This window comes from Hippopotamus amphibius, chromosome 2 (assembly GCF_030028045.1).
Source record: "Hippopotamus amphibius kiboko isolate mHipAmp2 chromosome 2, mHipAmp2.hap2, whole genome shotgun sequence".
In the NCBI taxonomy this organism is placed as follows: domain Eukaryota; kingdom Metazoa; phylum Chordata; class Mammalia; order Artiodactyla; family Hippopotamidae; genus Hippopotamus; species Hippopotamus amphibius.
Window position 1 is genome coordinate 222,353,335 of NC_080187.1, and position 12,442 is coordinate 222,365,776.

General features: G+C 60.3%; 4 non-coding genes across 4 annotated transcripts; all 4 read right to left on the reverse strand.

Moving 5' to 3' along the window:
- Positions 1-2,088: 2,088 nt before the first annotated feature.
- LOC130847177 (small nucleolar RNA SNORD116) lies at positions 2,089-2,181 on the reverse strand. Its single transcript, XR_009051969.1, has one exon. It is a non-coding gene; the product is annotated as a small nucleolar RNA SNORD116 (small nucleolar RNA).
- Positions 2,182-4,892: 2,711 nt separating this feature from the next.
- On the reverse strand, positions 4,893-4,985 carry LOC130847178 (small nucleolar RNA SNORD116). Its single transcript, XR_009051970.1, has one exon. It is a non-coding gene; the product is annotated as a small nucleolar RNA SNORD116 (small nucleolar RNA).
- Positions 4,986-7,697: 2,712 nt separating this feature from the next.
- On the reverse strand, positions 7,698-7,790 carry LOC130847180 (small nucleolar RNA SNORD116). The gene has a single exon (XR_009051972.1). It is a non-coding gene; the product is annotated as a small nucleolar RNA SNORD116 (small nucleolar RNA).
- A 2,712-nt stretch (positions 7,791-10,502) lies between these two features.
- Positions 10,503-10,595, reverse strand: LOC130847181 (small nucleolar RNA SNORD116). The gene has a single exon (XR_009051973.1). It is a non-coding gene; the product is annotated as a small nucleolar RNA SNORD116 (small nucleolar RNA).
- Between the last annotated feature and the right edge of the window lie 1,847 nt (positions 10,596-12,442).

Genomic DNA, 12,442 nt, shown 5'->3' on the forward strand with positions numbered 1-12,442 from the left:
TTCTGCGTGGGGCCCTGTAGGTGTGCCTGGGTCTCTGATTGTCTGTGTGCCCCTCTGCAAAGTCCTTGAACAGGCGAAGGCATGCCTGGAACACAGGGCCCTTGCCTCGGGATCCCCCACAGAATGGCAGAACACCCCTGCCACCTTCAAGAGCCCTCAGGCACACCCTGAACTTGAAGGGCTGCTGCAACCCGCACCGGGCTCCCGATCTCCAACAACCTTGCCTTCTGACCAGAGCACATAGACTCGATGGGGGCCGGCCTCTCACCCATGGGAGTGATGGCCCCAGAGTCGTGGAGACCCCGCCAGCTCCTAGCACACCTGATGTGCCCTTGACAGCCAGAGCCCATGCCACTGGGGACAACGGTACCTCGCACATGAAGGCCTTTGTCTCCGCCCTACACATGGCTACAGGGAAGATGCAGCCTGCCTTCTTCTCAAAGGCACTAAAGGACTTCAAGGCCAGGTGCCTCTTCCAGCCAACTAAGCCAAATTCCTATCCAGAGACGCGTGGGAAAGCTGACTATGGGAAGTGGTGGTCTTCAGACACCATGACCGGGAGTCGAACTCCTCGGACACCAGCCTACAGTCCCGGCCAGGTCCAGGCAGCTCCACGGCCCACCGCATCTACAGCCCTGACCCCCGAAGAAACGCTCAAACGCTCGAGCCCTTGTGCAAAGTTCCCATCTCCTGCCCGCAGGGCGACTCACTCCGACAGCAAACCTCAGACGCGATGCCCACACGGGGCACACTGAGCACCAGGGAAGACAGTCAGCAACCATGGCGGTGGCGACGAAGTCCACCGCATGCCAGGTGACCGCACGCCTCTTCTCCTACATAGCAACACCACCAAGGACCTCACAGAGATACAAGGTGCCAACCAAGAGGACGAGACACACACTTCAAACAGAAGCCCACTGCCGCGCAAGCAGACCAGGAACCCTGCCCAGGGAGCAAGTGGCTGTCCACGGCAACACACCTGGCACCACAACCACTGCCCCATCTCAGCCACACCTCCGGGCTTCCTCCCGTAATCTGAGGGCCCTGCAAAAGGCCTCGGGGCCACCAAGGACGGCCATGTCGTGCCCTCCGGGAGATACACTTTCGCCTTGCCAACTCCCTGACCAGGGGCCAAAGGGAAGCTTCGCAGATTTCACCTTTCCTTAAGCTGGCCGGCCCCACTACTGAGCACGTAGATCTCTTCGAGGCGCCTGTAAGACATTCTTTGGTGTCATTCCTCTGGCATGGGGCCCCCACGGCTACACCAAAGGCACCAGCGCAGCGCGTCCACAGGGACCGCCAAAGCCCTCTTCTCCGTAGCCAGCCACAGGCAGCCCTTCAGGGACTAGAGATCTCCTTGAGAAGCCGAGGACAGCGCCTGCAGCACCATGATGACAGCTCGTCCAAGAAGTCACACTGCCCCGGGCCTCGCCGTGCCCATACCTTCCTGTCTAGGCCATCGGCCGTCTCACAGGATTCAATGTAGCACTCAGTCCTCGGCACAGTCCACAGTATCCCGATCGGCGCCACCACTGTGCCAGCAGTTGCAGTCGAGGACCTGCCAAGGGAACCACCGAGGCCTAATTCCTCAACCCCTCCCACCGCCACCTAACAATCCCGCCTCCCGGTCCCCACCGCCCTGACCCCGATCCCACCCCGTCTGCCACTCAAGAACCTCACCGAGCCAAGTGAGGAAGCGACAGGTGCCTGGCCTCCGGCTCAACTCAGAAACCACCCAAGCTTCCTCTCTTTGGCTTTGAAAAGCACCCTGCTCCCACAAGGGCCCCGTCCAATATGGGAACCCGGCAAAAACACACCGCTCCAAGCCTCGAGCTCACTGGGTCTAGGCCAGCACATGCTCCGACTCATACCACCAGCAGGCAGCCTGGCGGCCTCGCCATCCCTCACTGCACAGTCACCAGGCACCTCGCAGTCCTGGATGAGCCAGCCAATGCGTGGACACGGGCCGACCCTCAGCCGCGAGCCTCTCCAATACTGCCGCCCTGTGTGCTGTTTGCATGCGTGTCCACAAGGGGAAGCTGGCCCTCACCCCTGACTATCCCCTAACCCCAGGGGAGGCAACGTGCTGGACCTCAGGTTCGATGAGGAGACGGTAGTGAGTGCTCACTCATTTTGTTCAGATTTTCCAAGGAATGCATATGAGGGGGTCATCATCGATCCGAGCACGTGCTGGGACGCCGCAAGAACCCAACAGCACAGGCTGGGCGGCTGCGAGGAGGAGCCAGTGACCTCGACATCATCCAACAGCATGGAGAATCCACAGCCCCCAGGCCACTCAGCAAGAGAAACAGTCCTCCACTCTGGAGCTCCTCGGCGGGTCCGAGGAACCCCTGGTATGCAATGAATGACACGTGTTGGGCCAGGGGAATGCGTACCATCCGTAGTGATCCCTGGCCAAGCTCAGCACCCTGGGCCCGTCGCACTTCTTCCGGGATTTCCTCGCACATCCAGTCTTCACACCACGCCAAGAAGGTCTGCCCATCTCAGCCGACGGCCAGCCGTGCCTGGCGACTGCACCTGAGAAGTGGGCAGCAATCACAGGCATGCTTTAGAACGCCACCCAGGTACTCAGAGAACAAGACCCAGGCCAACGGTACCCTGGGGGTGGGTAACGTTACCCTGCACCTGCTTCCCAAGGACCTTTGTCCCTTGGAGAAGACTCAATGCGGGCATGACAGACAACTCTTCAAAGGTACGCACGTACCAGTGCTTGTGTGCGTCAGGAGGTAAGTGAGTGGGCACCGGAGTGTGTTAGTCTCTGCGCAAAAGGGCGTGTAAGCGGCTTTCTGCGTGGGGCCCTGTAGGTGTGCCTGGGTCTCTGATTGTCTGTGTGCCCCTCTGCAAAGTCCTTGAACAGGCGAAGGCATGCCTGGAACACAGGGCCCTTGCCTCGGGATCCCCCACAGAATGGCAGAACACCCCTGCCACCTTCAAGAGCCCTCAGGCACACCCTGAACTTGAAGGGCTGCTGCAACCAGCACCGGGCTCCCGATCTCCAACAACCTTGCCTTCTGACCAGAGCACATAGACTCGATGGGGGCCGGCCTCTCACCCATGGGAGTGATGGCCCCAGAGTCGTGGAGACCCCGCCAGCTCCTAGCACACCTGATGTGCCCTTGACAGCCAGAGCCCATGCCACTGGGGACAACGGTACCTCGCACATGAAGGCCTTTGTCTCCGCCCTACACATGGCTACAGGGAAGATGCAGCCTGCCTTCTTCTCAAAGGCACTAAAGGACTTCAAGGCCAGGTGCCTCTTCCAGCCAACTAAGCCAAATTCCTATCCAGAGACGCGTGGGAAAGCTGACTATGGGAAGTGGTGGTCTTCAGACACCATGACCGGGAGTCGAACTCCTCGGACACCAGCCTACAGTCCCGGCCAGGTCCAGGCAGCTCCACGGCCCACCGCATCTACAGCCCTGACCCCCGAAGAAACGCTCAAACGCTCGAGCCCTTGTGCAAAGTTCCCATCTCCTGCCCGCAGGGCGACTCACTCCGACAGCAAACCTCAGACGCGATGCCCACACGGGGCACACTGAGCACCAGGGAAGACAGTCAGCAACCATGGCAGTGGCGACGAAGTCCACCGCATGCCAGGTGACCGCACGCCTCTTCTCCTACATAGCAACACCCCGAAGGACCTCACAGAGATACAAGGTGCCAACCAAGAGGACGAGACACACACTTCAAACAGAAGCCCACTGCCGCGCAAGCAGACCAGGAACCCTGCCCAGGGAGCAAGTGGCTGTCCACGGCAACACACCTGGCACCACAACCACTGCCCCATCTCAGCCACACCTCCGGGCTTCCTCCCGTAAACTGAGGGCCCTGCAAAAGGCCTCGGGGCCACCAAGGACGGCCATGTCGTGCCCTCCGGGAGATACACTTTCGCCTTGCCAACTCCCTGACCAGGGGCCAAAGGGAAGCTTCGCAGATTTCACCTTTCCTTAAGCTGGCCGGCCCCACTACTGACAACGTAGATCTCTTCGAGGCGCCTGTAAGACATTCTTTCGTGTCATTCCTCTGGCATAGGGCCCCCAGGGCTACACCAAAGGCACCAGCGCAGCGCGTCCACAGGGACCGCCAAAGCCCTCTTCTCCGTAGCCAGCCACAGGCAGCCCTTCAGGGACTAGAGATCTCCTTGAGAAGCCGAGGACAGCGCCTGCAGCACCATGATGACAGCTCGTCCAAGAAGTCACACTGCCCCGGGCCTCGCCGTGCCCATACCTTCCTGTCTAGGCCATCGGCCATCTCACAGGATTCAATGTAGCACTCAGTCCTCGGTCAGTCCACAGTATCCCGATCGGCGCCACCACTGTGCCAGCAGTTGCAGTCGAGGACCTGCCAAGGGAACCACCGAGGCCTAATTCCTCAACCCCTCCCACCGCCACCTAACAATCCCGCCTCCCGGTCCCCACCGCCCTGACCCCGATCCCACCCCGTCTGCCACTCAAGAACCTCACCAAGCCAAGTGAGGAAGCGACAGGTGCCTGGCCTCCGGCTCAACTCAGAAACCACCCAAGCTTCCTCTCTTTGGCTTTGAAAAGCACCCTGCTCCCACAAGGGCCCCGTCCAATATGGGAACCCGGCAAAAACACACCGCTCCAAGCCTCGAGCTCACTGGGTCTAGGCCAGCACATGCTCCGACTCATACCACCAGCAGGCAGCCTGGCGGCCTCGCCATCCCTCACTGCACAGTCACCAGGCACCTCGCAGTCCTGGATGAGCCAGCCAATGCGTGGACACGGGCCGACCCTCAGCCGCGACCCTCTCCAATACTGCCGCCCTGTGTGCTGTTTGCATGCGTGTCCACAAGGGGAAGCTGGCCCTCACCCCTGACTATCCCCTAACCCCAGGGGAGGCAACGTGCTGGACCTCAGGTTCGATGAGGAGACGGTAGTGAGTGCTCACTCATTTTGTTCAGATTTTCCAAGGAATGCATATGAGGGGGTCATCATCGATCCGAGCACGTGCTGGGACGCCGCAAGAACCCAACAGCACAGGCTGGGCGGCTGCGAGGAGGAGCCAGTGACCTCGACATCATCCAACAGCATGGAGAATCCACAGCCCCCAGGCCACTCAGCAAGAGAAACAGTCCTCCACTCTGGAGCTCCTCGGCGGGTCCGAGGAACCCCTGGTATGCAATGAATGACACGTGTTGGGCCAGGGGAATGCGTACCATCCGTAGTGATCCCTGGCCAAGCTCAGCACCCTGGGCCCGTCGCACTTCTTCCGGGATTTCCTCGCACATCCAGTCTTCACACCACGCCAAGAAGGTCTGCCCATCTCAGCCGACGGCCAGCCGTGCCTGGCGACTGCACCTGAGAAGTGGGCAGCAATCACAGGCATGCTTTAGAACGCCACCCAGGTACTCAGAGAACAAGACCCAGGCCAACGGTACCCTGGGGGTGGGTAACGTTACCCTGCACCTGCTTCCCAAGGACCTTTGTCCCTTGGAGAAGACTCAATGCGGGCATGACAGACAACTCTTCAAAGGTACGCACGTACCAGTGCTTGTGTGCGTCAGGAGGTAAGTGAGTGGGCACCGGAGTGTGTTAGTCTCTGCGCAAAAGGGCGTGTAAGCGGCTTTCTGCGTGGGGCCCTGTAGGTGTGCCTGGGTCTCTGATTGTCTGTGTGCCCCTCTGCAAAGTCCTTGAACAGGCGAAGGCATGCCTGGAACACAGGGCCCTTGCCTCGGGATCCCCCACAGAATGGCAGAACACCCCTGCCACCTTCAAGAGCCCTCAGGCACACCCTGAACTTGAAGGGCTGCTGCAACCAGCACCGGGCTCCCGATCTCCAACAACCTTGCCTTCTGACCAGAGCACATAGACTCGATGGGGGCCGGCCTCTCACCCATGGGAGTGATGGCCCCAGAGTCGTGGAGACCCCGCCAGCTCCTAGCACACCTGATGTGCCCTTGACAGCCAGAGCCCATGCCACTGGGGACAACGGTACCTCGCACATGAAGGCCTTTGTCTCCGCCCTACACATGGCTACAGGGAAGATGCAGCCTGCCTTCTTCTCAAAGGCACTAAAGGACTTCAAGGCCAGGTGCCTCTTCCAGCCAACTAAGCCAAATTCCTATCCAGAGACGCGTGGGAAAGCTGACTATGGGAAGTGGTGGTCTTCAGACACCATGACCGGGAGTCGAACTCCTCGGACACCAGCCTACAGTCCCGGCCAGGTCCAGGCAGCTCCACGGCCCACCGCATCTACAGCCCTGACCCCCGAAGAAACGCTCAAATGCTCGAGCCCTTGTGCAAAGTTCCCATCTCCTGCCCGCAGGGCGACTCACTCCGACAGCAAACCTCAGACGCGATGCCCACACGGGGCACACTGAGCACCAGGGAAGACAGTCAGCAACCATGGCAGTGGCGACGAAGTCCACCGCATGCCAGGTGACCGCACGCCTCTTCTCCTACATGGCAACACCCCGAAGGACCTCACAGAGATACAAGGTGCCAACCAAGAGGACGAGACACACACTTCAAACAGAAGCCCACTGCCGCGCAAGCAGACCAGGAACCCTGCCCAGGGAGCAAGTGGCTGTCCACGGCAACACACCTGGCACCACAACCACTGCCCCATCTCAGCCACACCTCCGGGCTTCCTCCCGTAAACTGAGGGCCCTGCAAAAGGCCTCGGGGCCACCAAGGACGGCCATGTCGTGCCCTCCGGGAGATACACTTTCGCCTTGCCAACTCCCTGACCAGGGGCCAAAGGGAAGCTTCGCAGATTTCACCTTTCCTTAAGCTGGCCGGCCCCACTACTGAGCACGTAGATCTCTTCGAGGCGCCTGTAAGACATTCTTTGGTGTCATTCCTCTGGCATGGGGCCCCCACGGCTACACCAAAGGCACCAGCGCAGCGCGTCCACAGGGACCGCCAAAGCCCTCTTCTCCGTAGCCAGCCACAGGCAGCCCTTCAGGGACTAGAGATCTCCTTGAGAAGCCGAGGACAGCGCCTGCAGCACCATGATGACAGCTCGTCCAAGAAGTCACACTGCCCCGGGCCTCGCCGTGCCCATACCTTCCTGTCTAGGCCATCGGCCGTCTCACAGGATTCAATGTAGCACTCAGTCCTCGGCACAGTCCACAGTATCCCGATCGGCGCCACCACTGTGCCAGCAGTTGCAGTCGAGGACCTGCCAAGGGAACCACCGAGGCCTAATTCCTCAACCCCTCCCACCGCCACCTAACAATCCCGCCTCCCGGTCCCCACCGCCCTGACCCCGATCCCACCCCGTCTGCCACTCAAGAACCTCACCGAGCCAAGTGAGGAAGCGACAGGTGCCTGGCCTCCGGCTCAACTCAGAAACCACCCAAGCTTCCTCTCTTTGGCTTTGAAAAGCACCCTGCTCCCACAAGGGCCCCGTCCAATATGGGAACCCGGCAAAAACACACCGCTCCAAGCCTCGAGCTCACTGGGTCTAGGCCAGCACATGCTCCGACTCATACCACCAGCAGGCAGCCTGGCGGCCTCGCCATCCCTCACTGCACAGTCACCAGGCACCTCGCAGTCCTGGATGAGCCAGCCAATGCGTGGACACGGGCCGACCCTCAGCCGCGACCCTCTCCAATACTGCCGCCCTGTGTGCTGTTTGCATGCGTGTCCACAAGGGGAAGCTGGCCCTCACCCCTGACTATCCCCTAACCCCAGGGGAGGCAACGTGCTGGACCTCAGGTTCGATGAGGAGACGGTAGTGAGTGCTCACTCATTTTGTTCAGATTTTCCAAGGAATGCATATGAGGGGGTCATCATCGATCCGAGCACGTGCTGGGACGCCGCAAGAACCCAACAGCACAGGCTGGGCGGCTGCGAGGAGGAGCCAGTGACCTCGACATCATCCAACAGCATGGAGAATCCACAGCCCCCAGGCCACTCAGCAAGAGAAACAGTCCTCCACTCTGGAGCTCCTCGGCGGGTCCGAGGAACCCCTGGTATGCAATGAATGACACGTGTTGGGCCAGGGGAATGCGTACCATCCGTAGTGATCCCTGGCCAAGCTCAGCACCCTGGGCCCGTCGCACTTCTTCCGGGATTTCCTCGCACATCCAGTCTTCACACCACGCCAAGAAGGTCTGCCCATCTCAGCCGACGGCCAGCCGTGCCTGGCGACTGCACCTGAGAAGTGGGCAGCAATCACAGGCATGCTTTAGAACGCCACCCAGGTACTCAGAGAACAAGACCCAGGCCAACGGTACCCTGGGGGTGGGTAACGTTACCCTGCACCTGCTTCCCAAGGACCTTTGTCCCTTGGAGAAGACTCAATGCGGGCATGACAGACAACTCTTCAAAGGTACGCACGTACCAGTGCTTGTGTGCGTCAGGAGGTAAGTGAGTGGGCACCGGAGTGTGTTAGTCTCTGCGCAAAAGGGCGTGTAAGCGGCTTTCTGCGTGGGGCCCTGTAGGTGTGCCTGGGTCTCTGATTGTCTGTGTGCCCCTCTGCAAAGTCCTTGAACAGGCGAAGGCATGCCTGGAACACAGGGCCCTTGCCTCGGGATCCCCCACAGAATGGCAGAACACCCCTGCCACCTTCAAGAGCCCTCAGGCACACCCTGAACTTGAAGGGCTGCTGCAACCAGCACCGGGCTCCCGATCTCCAACAACCTTGCCTTCTGACCAGAGCACATAGACTCGATGGGGGCCGGCCTCTCACCCATGGGAGTGATGGCCCCAGAGTCGTGGAGACCCCGCCAGCTCCTAGCACACCTGATGTGCCCTTGACAGCCAGAGCCCATGCCACTGGGGACAACGGTACCTCGCACATGAAGGCCTTTGTCTCCGCCCTACACATGGCTACAGGGAAGATGCAGCCTGCCTTCTTCTCAAAGGCACTAAAGGACTTCAAGGCCAGGTGCCTCTTCCAGCCAACTAAGCCAAATTCCTATCCAGAGACGCGTGGGAAAGCTGACTATGGGAAGTGGTGGTCTTCAGACACCATGACCGGGAGTCGAACTCCTCGGACACCAGCCTACAGTCCCGGCCAGGTCCAGGCAGCTCCACGGCCCACCGCATCTACAGCCCTGACCCCCGAAGAAACGCTCAAACGCTCGAGCCCTTGTGCAAAGTTCCCATCTCCTGCCCGCAGGGCGACTCACTCCGACAGCAAACCTCAGACGCGATGCCCACACGGGGCACACTGAGCACCAGGGAAGACAGTCAGCAACCATGGCAGTGGCGACGAAGTCCACCGCATGCCAGGTGACCGCACGCCTCTTCTCCTACATAGCAACACCCCGAAGGACCTCACAGAGATACAAGGTGCCAACCAAGAGGACGAGACACACACTTCAAACAGAAGCCCACTGCCGCGCAAGCAGACCAGGAACCCTGCCCAGGGAGCAAGTGGCTGTCCACGGCAACACACCTGGCACCACAACCACTGCCCCATCTCAGCCACACCTCCGGGCTTCCTCCCGTAAACTGAGGGCCCTGCAAAAGGCCTCGGGGCCACCAAGGACGGCCATGTCGTGCCCTCCGGGAGATACACTTTCGCCTTGCCAACTCCCTGACCAGGGGCCAAAGGGAAGCTTCGCAGATTTCACCTTTCCTTAAGCTGGCCGGCCCCACTACTGAGCACGTAGATCTCTTCGAGGCGCCTGTAAGACATTCTTTGGTGTCATTCCTCTGGCATGGGGCCCCCACGGCTACACCAAAGGCACCAGCGCAGCGCGTCCACAGGGACCGCCAAAGCCCTCTTCTCCGTAGCCAGCCACAGGCAGCCCTTCAGGGACTAGAGATCTCCTTGAGAAGCCGAGGACAGCGCCTGCAGCACCATGATGACAGCTCGTCCAAGAAGTCACACTGCCCCGGGCCTCGCCGTGCCCATACCTTCCTGTCTAGGCCATCGGCCGTCTCACAGGATTCAATGTAGCACTCAGTCCTCGGCACAGTCCACAGTATCCCGATCGGCGCCACCACTGTGCCAGCAGTTGCAGTCGAGGACCTGCCAAGGGAACCACCGAGGCCTAATTCCTCAACCCCTCCCACCGCCACCTAACAATCCCGCCTCCCGGTCCCCACCGCCCTGACCCCGATCCCACCCCGTCTGCCACTCAAGAACCTCACCGAGCCAAGTGAGGAAGCGACAGGTGCCTGGCCTCCGGCTCAACTCAGAAACCACCCAAGCTTCCTCTCTTTGGCTTTGAAAAGCACCCTGCTCCCACAAGGGCCCCGTCCAATATGGGAACCCGGCAAAAACACACCGCTCCAAGCCTCGAGCTCACTGGGTCTAGGCCAGCACATGCTCCGACTCATACCACCAGCAGGCAGCCTGGCGGCCTCGCCATCCCTCACTGCACAGTCACCAGGCACCTCGCAGTCCTGGATGAGCCAGCCAATGCGTGGACACGGGCCGACCCTCAGCCGCGACCCTCTCCAATACTGCCGCCCTGTGTGCTGTTTGCATGCGTGTCCACAAGGGGAAGCTGGCCCTCACCCCTGACTATCCCCTAACCCCAGGGGAGGCAACGTGCTGGACCTCAGGTTCGATGAGGAGACGGTAGTGAGTGCTCACTCATTTTGTTCAGATTTTCCAAGGAATGCATATGAGGGGGTCATCATCGATCCGAGCACGTGCTGGGACGCCGCAAGAACCCAACAGCACAGGCTGGGCGGCTGCGAGGAGGAGCCAGTGACCTCGACATCATCCAACAGCATGGAGAATCCACAGCCCCCAGGCCACTCAGCAAGAGAAACAGTCCTCCACTCTGGAGCTCCTCGGCGGGTCCGAGGAACCCCTGGTATGCAATGAATGACACGTGTTGGGCCAGGGGAATGCGTACCATCCGTAGTGATCCCTGGCCAAGCTCAGCACCCTGGGCCCGTCGCACTTCTTCCGGGATTTCCTCGCACATCCAGTCTTCACACCACGCCAAGAAGGTCTGCCCATCTCAGCCGACGGCCAGCCGTGCCTGGCGACTGCACCTGAGAAGTGGGCAGCAATCACAGGCATGCTTTAGAACGCCACCCAGGTACTCAGAGAACAAGACCCAGGCCAACGGTACCCTGGGGGTGGGTAACGTTACCCTGCACCTGCTTCCCAAGGACCTTTGTCCCTTGGAGAAGACTCAATGCGGGCATGACAGACAACTCTTCAAAGGTACGCACGTACCAGTGCTTGTGTGCGTCAGGAGGTAAGTGAGTGGGCACCGGAGTGTGTTAGTCTCTGCGCAAAAGGGCGTGTAAGCGGCTTTCTGCGTGGGGCCCTGTAGGTGTGCCTGGGTCTCTGATTGTCTGTGTGCCCCTCTGCAAAGTCCTTGAACAGGCGAAGGCATGCCTGGAACACAGGGCCCTTGCCTCGGGATCCCCCACAGAATGGCAGAACACCCCTGCCACCTTCAAGAGCCCTCAGGCACACCCTGAACTTGAAGGGCTGCTGCAACCAGCACCGGGCTCCCGATCTCCAACAACCTTGCCTTCTGACCAGAGCACATAGACTCGATGGGGGCCGGCCTCTCACCCATGGGAGTGATGGCCCCAGAGTCGTGGAGACCCCGCCAGCTCCTAGCACACCTGATGTGCCCTTGACAGCCAGAGCCCATGCCACTGGGGACAACGGTACCTCGCACATGAAGGCCTTTGTCTCCGCCCTACACATGGCTACAGGGAAGATGCAGCCTGCCTTCTTCTCAAAGGCACTAAAGGACTTCAAGGCCAGGTGCCTCTTCCAGCCAACTAAGCCAAATTCCTATCCAGAGACGCGTGGGAAAGCTGACTATGGGAAGTGGTGGTCTTCAGACACCATGACCGGGAGTCGAACTCCTCGGACACCAGCCTACAGTCCCGGCCAGGTCCAGGCAGCTCCACGGCCCACCGCATCTACAGCCCTGACCCCCGAAGAAACGCTCAAACGCTCGAGCCCTTGTGCAAAGTTCCCATCTCCTGCCCGCAGGGCGACTCACTCCGACAGCAAACCTCAGACGCGATGCCCACACGGGGCACACTGAGCACCAGGGAAGACAGTCAGCAACCATGGCAGTGGCGACGAAGTCCACCGCATGCCAGGTGACCGCACGCCTCTTCTCCTACATAGCAACACCCCGAAGGACCTCACAGAGATACAAGGTGCCAACCAAGAGGACGAGACACACACTTCAAACAGAAGCCCACTGCCGCGCAAGCAGACCAGGAACCCTGCCCAGGGAGCAAGTGGCTGTCCACGGCAACACACCTGGCACCACAACCACTGCCCCATCTCAGCCACACCTCCGGGCTTCCTCCCGTAAACTGAGGGCCCTGCAAAAGGCCTCGGGGCCACCAAGGACGGCCATGTCGTGCCCTCCGGGAGATACACTTTCGCCTTGCCAACTCCCTGACCAGGGGCCAAAGGGAAGCTTCGCAGATTTCACCTTTCCTTAAGCTGGCCGGCCCCACTACTGAGCACGTAGATCTCTTCGAGGCGCCTGTAAGACATT